The following is a 15742-nucleotide window of genomic DNA, read 5'->3' as shown; positions in this document are numbered from 1 at the left end:
CGTTTTCAACCTGATAATCCCTTATTAATCATTGTTAGGGTGACCTGAACTAATTCAAAGTAGCTGGCACCTACCCTGAATCTCCTATCAGGAATTAAAATCATTTTTGCATATTTTTCCATTCTTTGCAAATCACATTTAAAGTATTTTGCCTGTGTTTTAAAATCATCCCTGTGATCTAAGCTTGCTAGGGGGAACTGAACTACATTTGATTGTATTCCTGAGAATTGTGTGCTCTCCTTCCATCTCCTTACATTGCATAGAGGGGAGTGAATTGCCACCAGGGGAAAAGTGAACATATTATCTCTTGTGAAACCCTATCAGTTATTTCTGTACTGCATTCTTTCCATCATTGTTTTCCTTGAAACCATCAAAGCATTCTCAGTTACCTTTTCCTTCCCATACTAACTCTTAAGTAATTAAATCAGTGTGCCAGTGTAACATCATCCATTGTTGATCACTGTCATATGCCTAAGTGTGCTATCAAATAATAATTTATTATAAAAGTGTGATATATATATATATTGTTTAATTTTTCCAATAAATCTTTTAAATTGCAAAACAAACCTACTTCTTGGCTCAGTGAGGTCAGGCGGATTCAAAGAGAGGGGCGTTATATAAGGGTTTATCATCCAGAGTATAACTTGTCATAAAAATATATAAATAAGGGCTTCTCTTGGGCGTCCCAGACGAGGCACTGACTTAGTGGGATTGCTGAATTGAAGTCACTTAACAGATTGGGGGCTCGAGCCGGGGATTCTGGATTAGATCTATCACTTGTGCAGATTAATAAGGTGTGCTAACTGACAGGATAAATAATCCTGTTGGATCACCACGCCATGTTACACTGTAAAAACACCCCTCAAAGGAACGCTCTAAGGAAACGGTCTGTTTTACAAAATAAAATACAAACTTCTGTAAGTCAGGAAGGAAATCAATTTCCAGAATGACGACCTTGGTAGATATCAAGATAGCCAGAGAACACCTCTTACATAAGCTATTTGTGAGAGGTGAGTGGGTTCATCAGGACCAGGCGGTCTGGTTGCAGGCAATCGCACCCCAGATCACTGAAACAGGGTCAGACATATGGAGAGATCAGGGTCCATTACATGTGGCCCTGAGTGAACTATATATGGCCCCTAAAGCCAAAGATGAGCACGACAAGATTGTCAGGATAGCGGCATATTTATATTTATATATGGGAGCCATACAGGACAAATGTGCTGAAGGCCAAGATCTGGCAAATAGGCAACTGATGGCATTAGAGAAGGCCCAATCTGACCTGGTCTCTTCTGAGCAGAGACTGCAGAGGAGCCAGGAGTCAGAAAATGATAGTAGGCAGTATATTATTAAAATAAAGGAGGATATGCATATCCTGCAACAGGAAAAGGCTGACCAGGATACCAGATTTCTGGCCTTGCAGAAGGAGTACCAAGAAGGTTTGGACTCCATACTGCAGAGCCAGAAAAAGCTGGAGCAACAACTAGACTTTAACAGGGCATGCACAGAGCAGGTAGCCACCCTGCAAATCCGACTAGACAGAGAGAAAGAGGAAAGCAATAAATTGATTTTGAAAGGCCTGGATTCCCAGGCAGAGTTTGATCAAGAATGCCAGAAAGCTGGTGCCTTTCAAAGGCAGAGGGACGACCTGGCGGCACAGATGCAGGCTCTTAGTCAGGAAAGGGACACCTTAGGCCAGGAAGTCTGCCAGTTAAAAGAAAAAATTGAAGAAAATCACCCAGCCCTCCAGGGGCTGGGTGACCTCCAAAAAGAGCATCAGGACTTGCTAGAGCACACCAGGAGGGTGGAAGATGCTCTGGCAAGAAAGGAACAGGCCAGTAGGGATGGGACTCAGGAGGTAACCCTCCTGCAGCAAAGACTGGCCCAGTATTCCAGGACCAACTAGGAAGCGCAGAGAGAAAATGAGGCTCTCATTCAGCACAATGATAGGCTCCAGCAACAGGTAGCCATGCAGGAGAGACTGATAGATTCTAGTAAGGCCTTAACTAAGGAACTGAAAGCGCATGCTCTTGCATTGCAACAGGGAGCAGGGGCTGACAGAGATGAAGTTTGCTGGGAAAGGGAAACACCTGAGCATAACCTCAGGAGCCCTAGTACCAGAGGCCTTCATCTCTCCCAGTCCTTGGACTCTGCCACCCCCATGTCCCCTGGCGCACATGAGCACAGGGCCACAGGGATGGCAGAGTACTATCCAGCCAAGAGTATGGGGTTCATAGGCCAGTACCTCCCAGGAATGGAGGGGCGGGCATCCGGGTATGGGCACCCAAGCACAGTGCAATTTAGTGGGGAACCCCAGGAAAGTAGGCCCACTAAGGGCATCCTAAAAACCTCTGCCCACTTAGGTCAGTGGGGGGGTACCCATCAAATCTTGCAGCAAGGAGGGATCCGAAGACTCCTCTGAGCGGCCCAGGACACAGGAGACTAGGTCCCCACATTCTGCCAGCCATTCCCAGGCTCACAGAATCCGGGAAAACCTGGAAGATCAGACGGGCACCTCTGGGAGCAGTCCCTCTGAGTCAGAGGATGAGTGGACCAGGGTTACCCGAACCAAAAAGGCCAATAAGGCAAAAAGGGCCTTGCTTAAGGACCCCTTAAAGCAGATCAAGGCAATAAGGAGTGTCATCACGCCTTACCACAAGAACGCCAAGTATTCTGTTTGGGAACACTTGGAGCTTTATGAGCAAATGATGGAGACTTTCCCTTTGAAGGACAGCAGTAGCTGCATTCAGTATGTAAAATGGGCATTCTCCCCAGAATACTCCAGTTTCTTTGCGGGGCTGGAGGACCAAAATCATTCAAGATGGTCCACCTACAGGGCGGCCATCTTGAAACATTTTTCTGTTCACAGAAGTCCCCAAGAAGCTCGCAAGGTAGCCTACAATTTGCAATGTGGGGAGGATCAGGCCCCACAAGAATTTGTGCAGGAGTTAAAGTGTGCTTTTGCGCAGACTACAAAAAGGGTACGCACGGACAGTAAAGAATTTGTTAATACGTTTTTCCATGCCTTACCCAAATGCATAATGACCCAGCTCGTGAGAGACTTTTACGAGAAACGATCTTTAGACCTGGTCATTGAGCAAGCCACCCGCATCTATGAGGTGCAGAAACCGGTGGAAAATAAGAATCAGCCCAAAACCCCCAAAACCAACAGCACCCCTGCTGCTGCCAAGGTGGCAGAGGTAAAGGTTGCCCCCGTTTTAGATTTAGAGATGGGGGGCCTAAAAACCTGCCTGCACCGAATAATTCACAGCCCAGAAGGCCCTCGGGCCAGTCACAGACAGGGAGTCAAGGAGGTAATCCCACAAATGGGGTCCCTCGCTCCCCGGACTATGTAAGTCACTGCTACAGGGGAAATAGATCCATCCTGGGTTATGTGTGGACTCCTCCAGCCTAAGGGGGGGATCCAGCCAAGCACCTGACCCAGGGAACTTCCCTCCTAACTTCCCACAGGAGGGCAGAAATTCCCCAAATCCTGGCCAGAACGTGTTCCCCAGGTGTCCACCCAACTTCCAGCCCCCAAATCATCCATCCTTCTTTCCCCATTTCCCTGAGCCCAGACCACCTAATCCGGGAGAGGGGAGGCCAAGGGTGGAGGGGTACCTAAATCTTCCCAACCCGGGGTACTACCAGAGAAGAGATAGCTACCCTTCCCGGGATCAGCCCAGGGGAGAAAACAGAACCCTGTATCAGCCTGAGCGGGTTTCCCAACTAGAGCGCCAGGTCCAAAATATGGCACAGGATCTGGGTCACATACTGAGGGCTCAACAGAACCCTCAGATGAGCATGCCACCGCAGAATGCCCGAAACTCTGGGCCTGGTGCTCCAGAACAATGACGGGGGCAGCACCCCGATAACCCACCGGTTCTCAGGGAGGAGGCACAAGGGGAAGGGGGGTGTAAAGCCTTGGACGAAGCTTCCTTCCCCACTTGTAAACAGCTCCTGGAAACCCAGGAACCAGAAACAAAATATCTTACCCCTGAAAGTCTGCCACCCAAGGAGCAGAGAGGAGGTAGGAGAAACAAAGGACCCAATTTTGTGGAGGAGGTACAGGTCTTCCAATTTGAGGGAGACGGATCCTCAGAGGATCCTTGGAAAAGGATCTTCTCCTTCAGAGATGGGGGAACTCCTCCCAAGGAAAAATGGGTTCCAAGGGATTCCAACCCAGACTGGGTAGGTGTGGGGATTGAGCTGTCACCGCCCATCATTCTATCCCAGAACCAACTATACCGAAAACCCCTGGTTCAAACCCATCCTGGTGACTGCCTCCAAAAAGGGGGGGTCGGCCCAGACCCGGAACCAGGGGAACCTAAAACCGAATCAATAGACTGGGTAGATGTGGGGGTCGAGCTGTTGCCGCCCATCATCCTATCCCAGAACCAACAATACCAAAATCCCCTGGTCCAAACCGATCCTGGTGACTGCCTCAAAAAAGGGGGGGGGGGTGACCCAGAACCGGAACCAGGGGAACCCAAAACCATATCCAGTTGCCAACTTTTTCTTTCAGATTCCCGAGACTCCCCACAGAATTTTGCCCAAATGTCTTCTCTCTCAATGTCCAAAACCAGAGAATTAGCCCACCAGTTGTCCGAAAATGTGCATTATCTGTGCCCCCTTGAGGAGAAGGAGGGACGATACTATGCCCCAGTACAAGTACAGGGGCAGGGTGCAATTTTGGCACTGCTGGACACTGGATCCCAAGCTACTCTTCTGTCCAAAAGGGCCTTTGATGAACTAAATGCAGGAAGGGGGGAGAATTACCGTATTCCTCTCACCTCTCTTCCTGGACAACTTCAGAACTTTGACAGGAAGGAAATTCCCGTCGAGGGGACTGCGGATTTGGACATCAAAATTGGGCGACACAAGGTGAAACACCCGGTCATAGTAGTGACTCCAGAGGGCACCCCTTGTTTACTAGGGAATGACCTTCTGAGAAGGTTGTCACCCCTAATAGATTGCGTAAACAAGGTCCTCTGGACCCAGACTAGCCGACCAATAAAATTAAAGCAGAGTGTCAACTATGTTAGTTTAAACAGCATGTGCCACATGGTTGAACAAAAATCTGACCAAGTAGAATTTCACTTCCAGAACAACCAAATTCCAGATGTGACAGTAATAGCAGTAGGACCATAGACTGGTGATGGGGGGTCCTCTCTATTTCTGAAAATCAACCTTCCTTCCAGTTTAAGGTGGTATTCCACACTGGAAGGAAACACTCTGAAATTCTTTACTAATCCTCAATCAGACATTCCCACTCTGATAGTCCAGAAAGGTGTGAAATCAGCTCAGAGCCTGGCTGATATTCAGAAAATTGGAGAGCAGTTGTTCATTCCTGTTCAGTTAAATGATGGGAAGGACTCTGTTCTCGCCCGAGTGTGTGTGAACAACAGTAAGAGCTTCATCAGCAAAGCCATGTTCCGCCAACTCCCAAAAGATCCAGCCATTCCCACATTCAAACTGATAGACAAATGGGAAATGGATCTGGAAACATCCAATTCCAAACATCTCCTGCCAAGCAGGTGTATGCTCAAAATCTCAATTGGCAACAAGAGCATAGTCCATAATTGTTGGGTTGTGCGAGACGTCACCGCCGCCTTTTACTTAGGCAGTGATATTCTCAATCGCTTTGTCATTAGTTTGGACCTAATAAACTTCAAAGCTTGGTCCCGATTAGCGGATAATCCCATGGGCTTTGATGATCCAGAAAAAGCATTTAGGTCAGCTCAATTGCTACTTTATGCAGTTGAAATTCAGCTAAAGAGGTAGTCACCATTCCAGAAAGGACCCGACAATTCTCCCTGGAAGTGAAAGTTAAAAGAGGACAAAAATTGAAAAACACTGATGCTTCATCTAAATGCTTCACTCCAACAGCAAGGGTTGGGGGTAAACCCAACACCATTAGTCAACATAGAACATGACACCATTCCAATAGAGGTGGATAACAGCGACTTAAAGAGCATCACTCTAGCCGCAGGCACCATTATTGGAATGGCGGTTGATGACCGACATTTCTCCATTGATTTAGGAAATGAACTGTTAGGGCCAATCATCAAAAATTGTTTTGACAGTGATGACAATACAACACCAGAGAGGATCTTTACCCGGCATGGGGGGAACTTCCTGGTATACACTTCCTGCCCTTATAGTAAGGAAGATGTGACTTGTGACTTCAGAAGGGATGAGGTGATTTTCCAGGTCCATGAGGGCTGCCTTTCCCACCTGAAGCCTCCAGTCCAAATCAGCACTCTGACGAGGGACTTCTCCACCCAGCTGGAGGAGGCCGCTGAGATAGCAAAACCAGAACTCTGTCCAGGCTTCAGGCAGATGGTGGAAGAGAGAGTCAACCTGGCTGATGCCTGTGTGACTCTGGAACAGAAGCAAAAGTTGAAACAAGTTTTCTTGGATTTCCAACATCTCTTTGCGGTAGACTCATATGACTGTGGTCGCACCGACATCCACACAACAACAATTCCCACAGACCCTGACATGACTCCAGTGTTTGTGAAGCAATATCGCTTGCCCCTCGCATCCATGGAGTCCCTTACTGATATAATTAAGAACCTTGAGTTCCGGGGAATAATCCGTCCAGTCCACAGCACCTTCAATAATCCAGTGCTGGGAATATTGAAGCCAAACGGCCAGTGGAGACTCTGCGCCGACCTTAGGGAGCTCAACAAACGGGTCCATACTTCCTGATGGCCTCTGCCCTACTTTGACCAAGGGCTGGCCCAGATTCAGGGGTCACAGGTATTCACTGCAATAGACCTGACCAATGGATACTGGACCGTGCCTGTCAGTAGGGAGGACCAATACAAACTGGCTTTTACCTTTGGGGGCCAGCATTACACATGGACCCGAACTCCCTTTGGATACCTCAACTCCGGCAATGAATTCAACATTTTCCTACATAAGGCCATGCCTGACCTCGGTGCAAGGGGTAACTTGGCTTATGTAGATGATGTCCTCATCAAAAGTTCATCTATGGAAGAACACATAGCGGAGATCCGTTATGTTCTGACCCAGTTGAGGGCCGCCAGAGCAAAACCTTCCTTTCAGAAAGCACAGTGGTGTAGAACCCGTGTTAATTTCTTGGGGCATGAGATTACTCCTCAGGGTCTCTGTCCCCAGGAAAAGAAAGTGGAAGCACTCCAAAAATTGAAGTATCCCACAACTCTGCGGGAACTAAGGAGCCTCCTTGGACTGACTAATTACAGCAGAAAGTTCATTGAGGGCTACGCAGAGATCACTAGACCCCTGATTCATCATTGGAAGGGGGGGTCAAGTGGGAATGGGGTCCAGAACAATCCGAGGCAGTAAGACAACTCAAAAGAAGCCTCTCACAAGCGCCTTGCCTAGCTTACCCTGTCAGAAACAAGGAGTTTTTCCTGGAGACAGGGTTCTCTAATACGTGCTTGATGGCAGTATTATACCAAAAGCATGACAAGGTCAATAAAGTAATCTCCTATGCAAGTAAAACTTTATCCTCTGTGGAGAAGAAATTCAATGATTGTGAGAAGGCACTCCTGGCAATGGTGTGGGCATTGAAGAATTACCGCTCGTTCATCCAGGGGGAACACATCATAGTGGAGACTCCACACCAGCCTCTGCAATATCTCCAAAGTGACCGAATCCGGGCCAGAAATGTGAGTGATTCCTGAATTACTTCCTGGATTCTGTCAATGCAAGGCTTTCCTGTGGAGGTCAGATATGGCCAAAACAAGAAGAGTCCCCTCGCGCAAGGTCTGGCTGACTTGCATGATTGTGCCAGAGAAAACTGTCTCGAGGACGAAAGTTTAAAAATCAAGGACAACATGGAGGCATACCTTAATTCCCCACACAAAGTCTTTGAAGACCACTGTCTATGTGGATGGATGCTCTTACCATGTTGACAACAATGGGGAAAAAGAGCTTGTGGCCGGCGTAGTGAATGCATGGGTGAATGAGTCCCCAGATCCCTCTGCTGGATACAAAATTGGTCCCCGAAGTAGTCAGGTGGCAGAGTTGATGGCTGTGCATCAAGCCATCCTCACTGCTGTCCAACATCAACTCCACGAACTGGTCATAATCACAGACTCAGATTATGTACGGAACGGGTTCGTGGAGCACCTGGTTAATTGGAAAACCAGAGGCATGTTATGTGCTAATAACAAACCCTTGAAACATGGGAAGTTAATTCAAAACATTGATGATCTGGTCACCTCGAACGGGATGACCATCTACTGGAAAGAGAACAAGGGTCATTCCAAAGTAGAGGGACCAGACAAAACTCAAAATGACTTAGCTGATCAGCTGGCCAAAACCGGGGCCATCCAAGGGGATCTAATAGAGATTGAGCCCCTGTTGGGGGAAATCCAGGTCACTGCTATCACTAGGTCCCAGACAAATGCTCACAATGATCCCTCAACTGCACAATGGAGTAAGGAGACCCCAGATGCTGATTTGATCACGACTCAGAAGGAGGATCCAATAATTGGTAAGTTTTACCAACACATTGAGGACCCTGAGAACTTTCCCCTGACGGATACCGATTACATTGGGAAAGAGGACCTTAGAGTGTTGATGAAAAGTCCAAAGATGTTCCGAATCCAAGACGGTTTGTTGGTAAGGAAATCCCAAGCTGGCCATGATCAGTGGGTGGTCCCTACCTCATTCTGAAGCCTGATGTTAAGTCACGCCCATGATGCGGCCACCGCCGGTCATAGGGGGTTTCATACAACACTTGAGATCTTAAGAGAGGTTGCATACTGGCCACACATGGGGCAGGACCTCGACCAATACTTCAAGGGGTGTCTTGTGAGTGCACAATTCCAGCCAACATCCCTCACACATCGGGCACCTCTCCAAAAGAGGGGGATGACACTGCCATGGTCAGATTTGCAAATCGACTTCATAGGCCCTGTGATTCGCTCCTCCAGGGGGAATAAGTACATGTTGACGGTGACATGCTTATTTACCAAATGGGTGGAATGTCTCCCGGCCCCAAACTGCAAGGCAGAAACAGCAGCTGCCCTGATGATCAACCACATCTTTTCGCATTTTGGTCTACCCCAAAGGATTGAGTCAGACATAGGTAGCCATTTTACCAGCAAAGTAATGACTAAGATGTGAGAGATACTGGGGGTTAAAAGGAAGCTGCATATTGCTTACCGGCCAGCCTCTTCTGGTGCAGTAGAGAGATACAACAGAACCATTGTGAGCATATTAAAAAAGTTTGTGGCAGATTCTGGGCCAAGTTGGGATATACGATTACCTCTGGTCCTAATGGCCATCAGATCTACCCCTTCATCTGCAACTAAAATGTCACCATTTGAGCTGATGACTGGACGCAGGATGGTGCTTCCCCAGCACTTGCTCTACAGGACCCAAGAGCACACATTGATAAATGCCTCCACAACTTATGAGTATGAGGAGAATTTAAGGAAACACCTTCAGCATGCTTTTGCCTATGCTCAGCGGAATCTAGAAAGATCAGCTGATAGCATGAAGACCCATTACGATTTGAAAACCACCATGAAAGAGTACAATGTGGGAGACCGGGTCTATCTATACAATTTCCAAGGAAACCAGGCCAAACAGCGAACATTTTTGCCTACATGGAAGGGACCTTTTGAAATTATAGACAAGATCTCCCCAGTTGCCTACAAGCTCCGCATCCCCAAAGGTAGTTTGGCAGAAGGGGAAGACAAGTGGGTCCATATAAATCAGTTAAAGTGTTGCCATCTCAGGCACACTCTGCAGCAACTGGAGGAGTCCTCTGAAACACCAGAGGGGGCCGCTCCAGAGTAATTCAGTTGCAACCCTAAAATATCCCACATATAGTCTCTAAAATATTATGATTATTGAATACAAACGACTTCTGATTATATCTTGTTTTTTTTAAAATAAGAACGTAAATGTCTATTGATTTATAAAATGTATATGCCGCCCCACTATATCAATAGTGGGGGAGAAATGTCTACGAATAGGTATTGCGGCTTTGCTTTGTCATCCTAGGAGAAAGAAAACCTGGAGACTGACCACGGAAGACGACCTTGGGACCAGGAGCAAAGATCTGAGGGGCCCGGGGTACCGCCCAATACTCCCATCAGGACCGGCGAGGAGAACCGATCGATCCACCCTGATGGAGGAAAAGATGCTGAACTTTGTCATCTGCGGAATTGGATGAAGATGATGCAGACATCCCAGCGCGTGGATCAAAACATCCTTTGCACCCGACTCCCCCTCGACTCGAAATCAAAGCGCAGTCGGGCGGGGGGGCTTGTTGGGTGTCTTGACCCACGTTTGAACTATTATGCTGCAACATTTGGTGCTGTGGCCTTAGAAAATCCAAGATGGCAGAAAAGCCCACATTTGCGCCAGAATCCGGGAAAACCACGCCGTTTTACGCACACAAAAATGGTCCCCTGACCTGCCACCCACCAGTGCAAAGAAAGATGGTTCTGTTCAAAATCCGTTTTATTAATGCCAAAAACTGCTAAAATCATGGGCCCGGAAACACCAAACAAAAATCCAACTCTGGTTGAGCGTTTTACTTTACCCTACTGCAGATCCACATCAATGCCATGTCAAGCAAGGATCATATACTATCAAGTAAAATCCTTTCTTTTTGAAAAGTATTAATTCAAGACAGTGGTCAAAAATAGGTGCAGTACCAGCATTGGACACTGACCGGCGCTGGCGCTCTATAAATCCTGACAGGAGAGGTGTCTTGCAGAACTGTGCGGTGAACAGAAGGGGGTCTTATGTAATTAAAAGTTCAAAAGACTTGCTTTTCCTGAGAACCATTAACACCTCAGAGACACACACAACAGCCCAGGATATCACATGGCCCTGTTGATTGAGAGGGAGGAGTTTCCCCTGCAGCCTGCAGGACACAACAGAATAGACCCTTTCCATTGAATGGGGTATGCTGATTTTGGGTGTGGACTGTAAACAGTCTTCTGGAGAAAGGAGAGGCCTGTGATCTCTGACTCACCAAGCTTCTGGGGGTGGGCCAGACTGGATTGTGGATTCATATTGCAGCAAATATATTTTTAAGTTAAATGCTTCTGAAATAGTGTATTAAGCTTATAAAAATGTACAATTTGGAGATCCTTAATCGGAGAAATGTACCCACAATTTGAGACCAGACTCAACTCTGTACCATGTTCTGAGGCAAAACCCCATGAATTATGGCGATTGCAGACACGGGGTTCATGCTAGAAAAATGAAAATTTACTGGAATATGTGTTGAGAGGCGGTGTACATCTGTGTAATTTTTGGTAAAAATCCAATATTGGTAAACCAACCAAAAAACGAAAAATGTTGACATTTTTGAACCCTAGCTCTTAGGAAGATCAGAGTTGGGCAAGAATGTATCTTAATTCATCTGCAATGTGTACATATAATTTCAACAAACTGTGTATCTGGGAAATATATGTTTTGGGTAAAATTGATTTTCTAAGTAAAGGCAAAGGGAGTGTTGTTTCTGTATGCCATAAAATTGATGCCTGATTACGCTCCATTCCTTCCCCCAATCAAGGGAGAGAGGAGAGCTTGGCCAATGATAAGTTGTGAGGGGCAGGCTTAGTTATGCCCACGCACACACCCATTTTCAAAACACATAAAAAGAGACTGCTTTGGAAAGGCAAAAGACTCACTTTCCACTTTCTTGAGCAGAGTTCTGCCGGACTAGACAATATCCAGAAGGACCATCTCCAGAACTTAGAATCCAGACTTCAGAACTTGTAGCAGAGAGGCCTGAACCACCAGCTAAATCCTTTTTCAGCAGGCCTCAAAATCTTTTGCAAATTATTCAAACAGCCGGGCTGAGCTGTTTGATCCTGGCTAGAACCAGATCGCTGTGAGCAGAACCAGACATCCAGACCAGCAGAGCAGAGCTGACCCAGATAGCTGTGACTTCAGAAACAACCGCCCGGAGACCAGTCCAAACCTGACCAGACCCTGATGGCCTATTTCAAATTTATAGTGTGAGTACTCAGCCAGAACTGTGTAAAATCAATCTCTTAGTTTAAAATAATCTAATTCAAACTATTTTAACCTATTAGATCTGCATCATAAGAAATCGTGTGTCCATCCTGTTGATTCAAAACCTTCCACAGCGCATCTGTCATTCTGAAGCTTTAATTTAATTTCTGAAAATCTATCTCCACAAAATCGTCCGTATCTTTGGAACCGTGTGGGCTAGGAACGAGATTTAACTTTCATTTTAAAGCTAAGATTCGACGCTCTTTAACAAGCCTAAAACTCTTTCTTCATTATAGTTTTTCCGTAATCGCGCTCGACACACTCGGAAAAAGTGCCGCGATTTGCGATTTTGTCCAATTAGCTCCTGTCAAAGATAGCCGTCTTTTGCTTGCATTGCTGAAATTCGTTTTCAACCTGATAATACCTTATTAATCATTGTTAGGTTGACCTGAACTAATTCAAAGTAGCTTGCACCTACCCTGAATCTCCTATCAGGAATTAAAATAACTTTTGCATATTTTTCCATTCTTTGCAAATCACATTTAAAGTATTTTGCCTGTGTTTTAAAATCATCCCTGTGATCTAAGCTTGCTAGGGGGGAGCTGAACTACATTTGATTGAATTCCTGAGAATTGTGTGCTCTCCTTCCATCTCCTTATATTGCATAGGGGGGGAGTGAATTGCCACCAGGGGAAAAGTGAACATATTATCTCTTGTGAAACCCTATCAGTTATTTCTGTACTGCATTCTTTCCATCATTGTTTTCCTTGAAGCCATCAAAGCATTCTCAGTTACCTTTCCCTTCCTATACTAACTCTTAAGTAATTAAATCAGTGTGCTAGTGTAACATCCTCCATTGTTGATCACTGTCATATGCCTAAGTGTGCTATCAAATATTAATTTATTATAAAAGTGTGATATATATATATATTGTTTAATTTTTCCAATAAATCTTTTAAATTGCAAAACAAACCTACTTCTTGGCTCAGTGAGGTCAGGGGGATTCAAAGAGAGGGGCGTTATATAAGGGTTCATCATCCAGAGTATAACTTGTCATAAAAATATATAAATAAGGGCTTCTCTTGGGCGTCCCAGACGAGGCACTGACTTAGTGGGATTGCTGAATTGAAGTCACTTAACAGTCCGCTCCTGATGGCCACCATGGAAAAGGAAAATGGACTCTGCTTTACCTTTACCGGTGGCCATTTTCTTGGTCGTTTCTTTTTTTTTCTGTCCCGAAACTCTGCAGACAGAAAAAAATGCTCTTAGTGCCCCGTTCATGCAGATATTGCTGTCTGGGGTACTAATAGCAATATTACCCTCTCGGTGTGGGCATTACCGACTTAGGTAATGCCCCAGGGCCTTCGTTATAACTATGGGCCCCTGGGCATTACCTGAGTCGGTAATGCCCCCGCCGCTCGGGTCATATTGCTTAAGTAGGTCCAGTATGTGAGTAGGTATTGCCTAAGTTGCCAAAGTTAGACCTAAACAACTATGCCCATATTTGGATTGGCCATTGCCCCTGCCAGCATTCATCACTGCACCTCCCGGACCCTCATGCAGTTAAGGCACCTGGGGTGACCAATATACCAGTATAGGGCAGCAATATGGATGGGTCATGATCTGGACAGATTAACTGGTAATAGCAGCAGGCCGACGTTACCACGGACAGGGGATCACTCTATCTTCACATGGTCCAGAAGCTTTCCAAAAACCACCATAAGCCCAGAGATGCCCTTCTAGACAAGTTCCTTTATTAGATCCAGGTGGTGAGGGGCTGCCTGTTTGTCAATCGGGAGCAAATCATATGCTGCAACAGGATCCACCGACAGAGAGCTAATATATATAACTCCATCAGAATTTACTTTACAGATCATGTCTCAGTGAGGGCTTATTAAAGCTTAACAAATCACGTGGACCCCACCAAATTCCCAAATTGTACTCTATCTTTCCTGTGAAAATATCCTCCACCGGTCCATGCTCACATGTGCAAATGCTGCTCTGCTGGGGAATAGGCCCCAAAGCAAGGCATCTTTGCTCAGACATCATGGTTCATGGTCCATTGACAATATTTGGTTATCTTTGTGCCCCAATATAGGCTGTTGGCATGAGCCCAGCTAGTCATGCTATATTATGAGACATTTAGACCAAATTTAAAGCTGCCTTTAATCTGATTCTTCACTCATGGAAACTTGTGTACGATGTTTTATATTGTACATTAAGTTGTGCTTCTAAAACCTTTATGGCTCTTATCTGAAATAAAGTTATGATGACGACAATATGAATTTGAATTAATGGTAGAAAAAGAAGAAAATAAAGACTCCTCTGTTGGCAAAAGAATGAAGCAGCAAAAGGGACCTGACGGGATCTTGAACAAGCAATTATTGAGAAAGAGAGCTCATTATGAGTTTCCTGGTATCCCGCTGGTAATTCCGGTGGGATACTAGGAAACTACCATACCATCTCCACTGCTCGATATCCCTGTATTACTGGGATTTTATGGGTGGCAGAGACGCTGGTAACTCCCCATTACATGGAGTCCAAAAGAACTCCATGGGATGGGGTTGCTGGAATTACCGGCACAGGTAGTACCAGCGCTGGTTATTCTGGCAATTCTTAGCCAATAGAGGCCTGAACTACCGGCAGGTCATACGATCAGGGCCCCTACCAGTAAACTTGTGGATGACTGATCCGGTAATACCGGCACTTTAATACCAGACTTGCCAACCCATAATGAGCCCAAATCCTGCCTCCAGTTAACACAATGCATGGGAGGCGCACTTGAGCATTTGTTTAAATTATCTCTGCAGCACTAAAACGTTTCCTTTTGTACTTTAGCGCCCTCTGTGCTGGGGCGGGTGACAAGTTAACTGTGCATGATGACAAAGTGTCTTCATAGTGATGACACTAAAGCCCCCCTATTTGGTCACTGCCGGCTTAGAGATATCATTGCTTTCTTAATACGTGCTGTCTTCCCACAACCGTGGGAAGGGAACGAGAGTATCACCATGGTCAAGAAGGGGGGTTGCTGTCGTCCTGAGAACTACCTCTCCAGCTACTTAACTGATATTGGGCTAACATTTGTGTTGTCATTGAGGGCTTACTGCATTAGTTACAGACTGTTGGCTTTACTTCCCCTGTCCGTACTCGTTTTATGGAGATGATGGGTACAGTGAACCAGTGCTGGGACTGTTCCAACTGTCATATATCACCCAGAAAAGGGGTAATCTCTAAGCAGTCTTCATAGACCTGAAGACTGCATTTGATTCAGTAGAGAGCGTTCTCCTTTGGGAATCCCAAAGTCGTTATTGTGACAGTTTTCATTTTGCATGTGGACAAATATGCCCAATCACAGCTTGACCCCCAGTGAGGAGAAACTATTATAGAAGGCCCTTGTTTTGTTTCACCTGTATATTAAGAGTCAGGATGGGAATATGTGTGAAGTCGGGTTGATATTACCATGGTAGGTTTCTGTGTCTATCTGTCTGGCATTTGAGGATGTCAGAACAGAGATATCTTGGCAAGAACCGAAATATCAATGCAGTGCCTTCCTTTGCTGTTCCACTCATGGCTTACCTCCGACCTCTTGGCGGCATTCCACACATCCATTCACAACATCTTCATTGAAAAACATCATACGGTTATTGGCTTGGATGCTATGCACCGAAAATGGATGAAAAGCGTCCAACAAAATCATTCATGCAAGATCAGAGTGGGCGATTTCTGATCAGCTTCTTTCCAACTCCTGTGTGGTATT

The sequence above is a fragment of the Ambystoma mexicanum genome, chromosome 6p (assembly GCF_040938575.1).
Source record: "Ambystoma mexicanum isolate Mex_15411 chromosome 6p, UKY_AmexF1_1, whole genome shotgun sequence".
NCBI lineage: Eukaryota > Metazoa > Chordata > Amphibia > Caudata > Ambystomatidae > Ambystoma > Ambystoma mexicanum.
Note: the sequence above shows the minus strand (reverse complement) of the source record.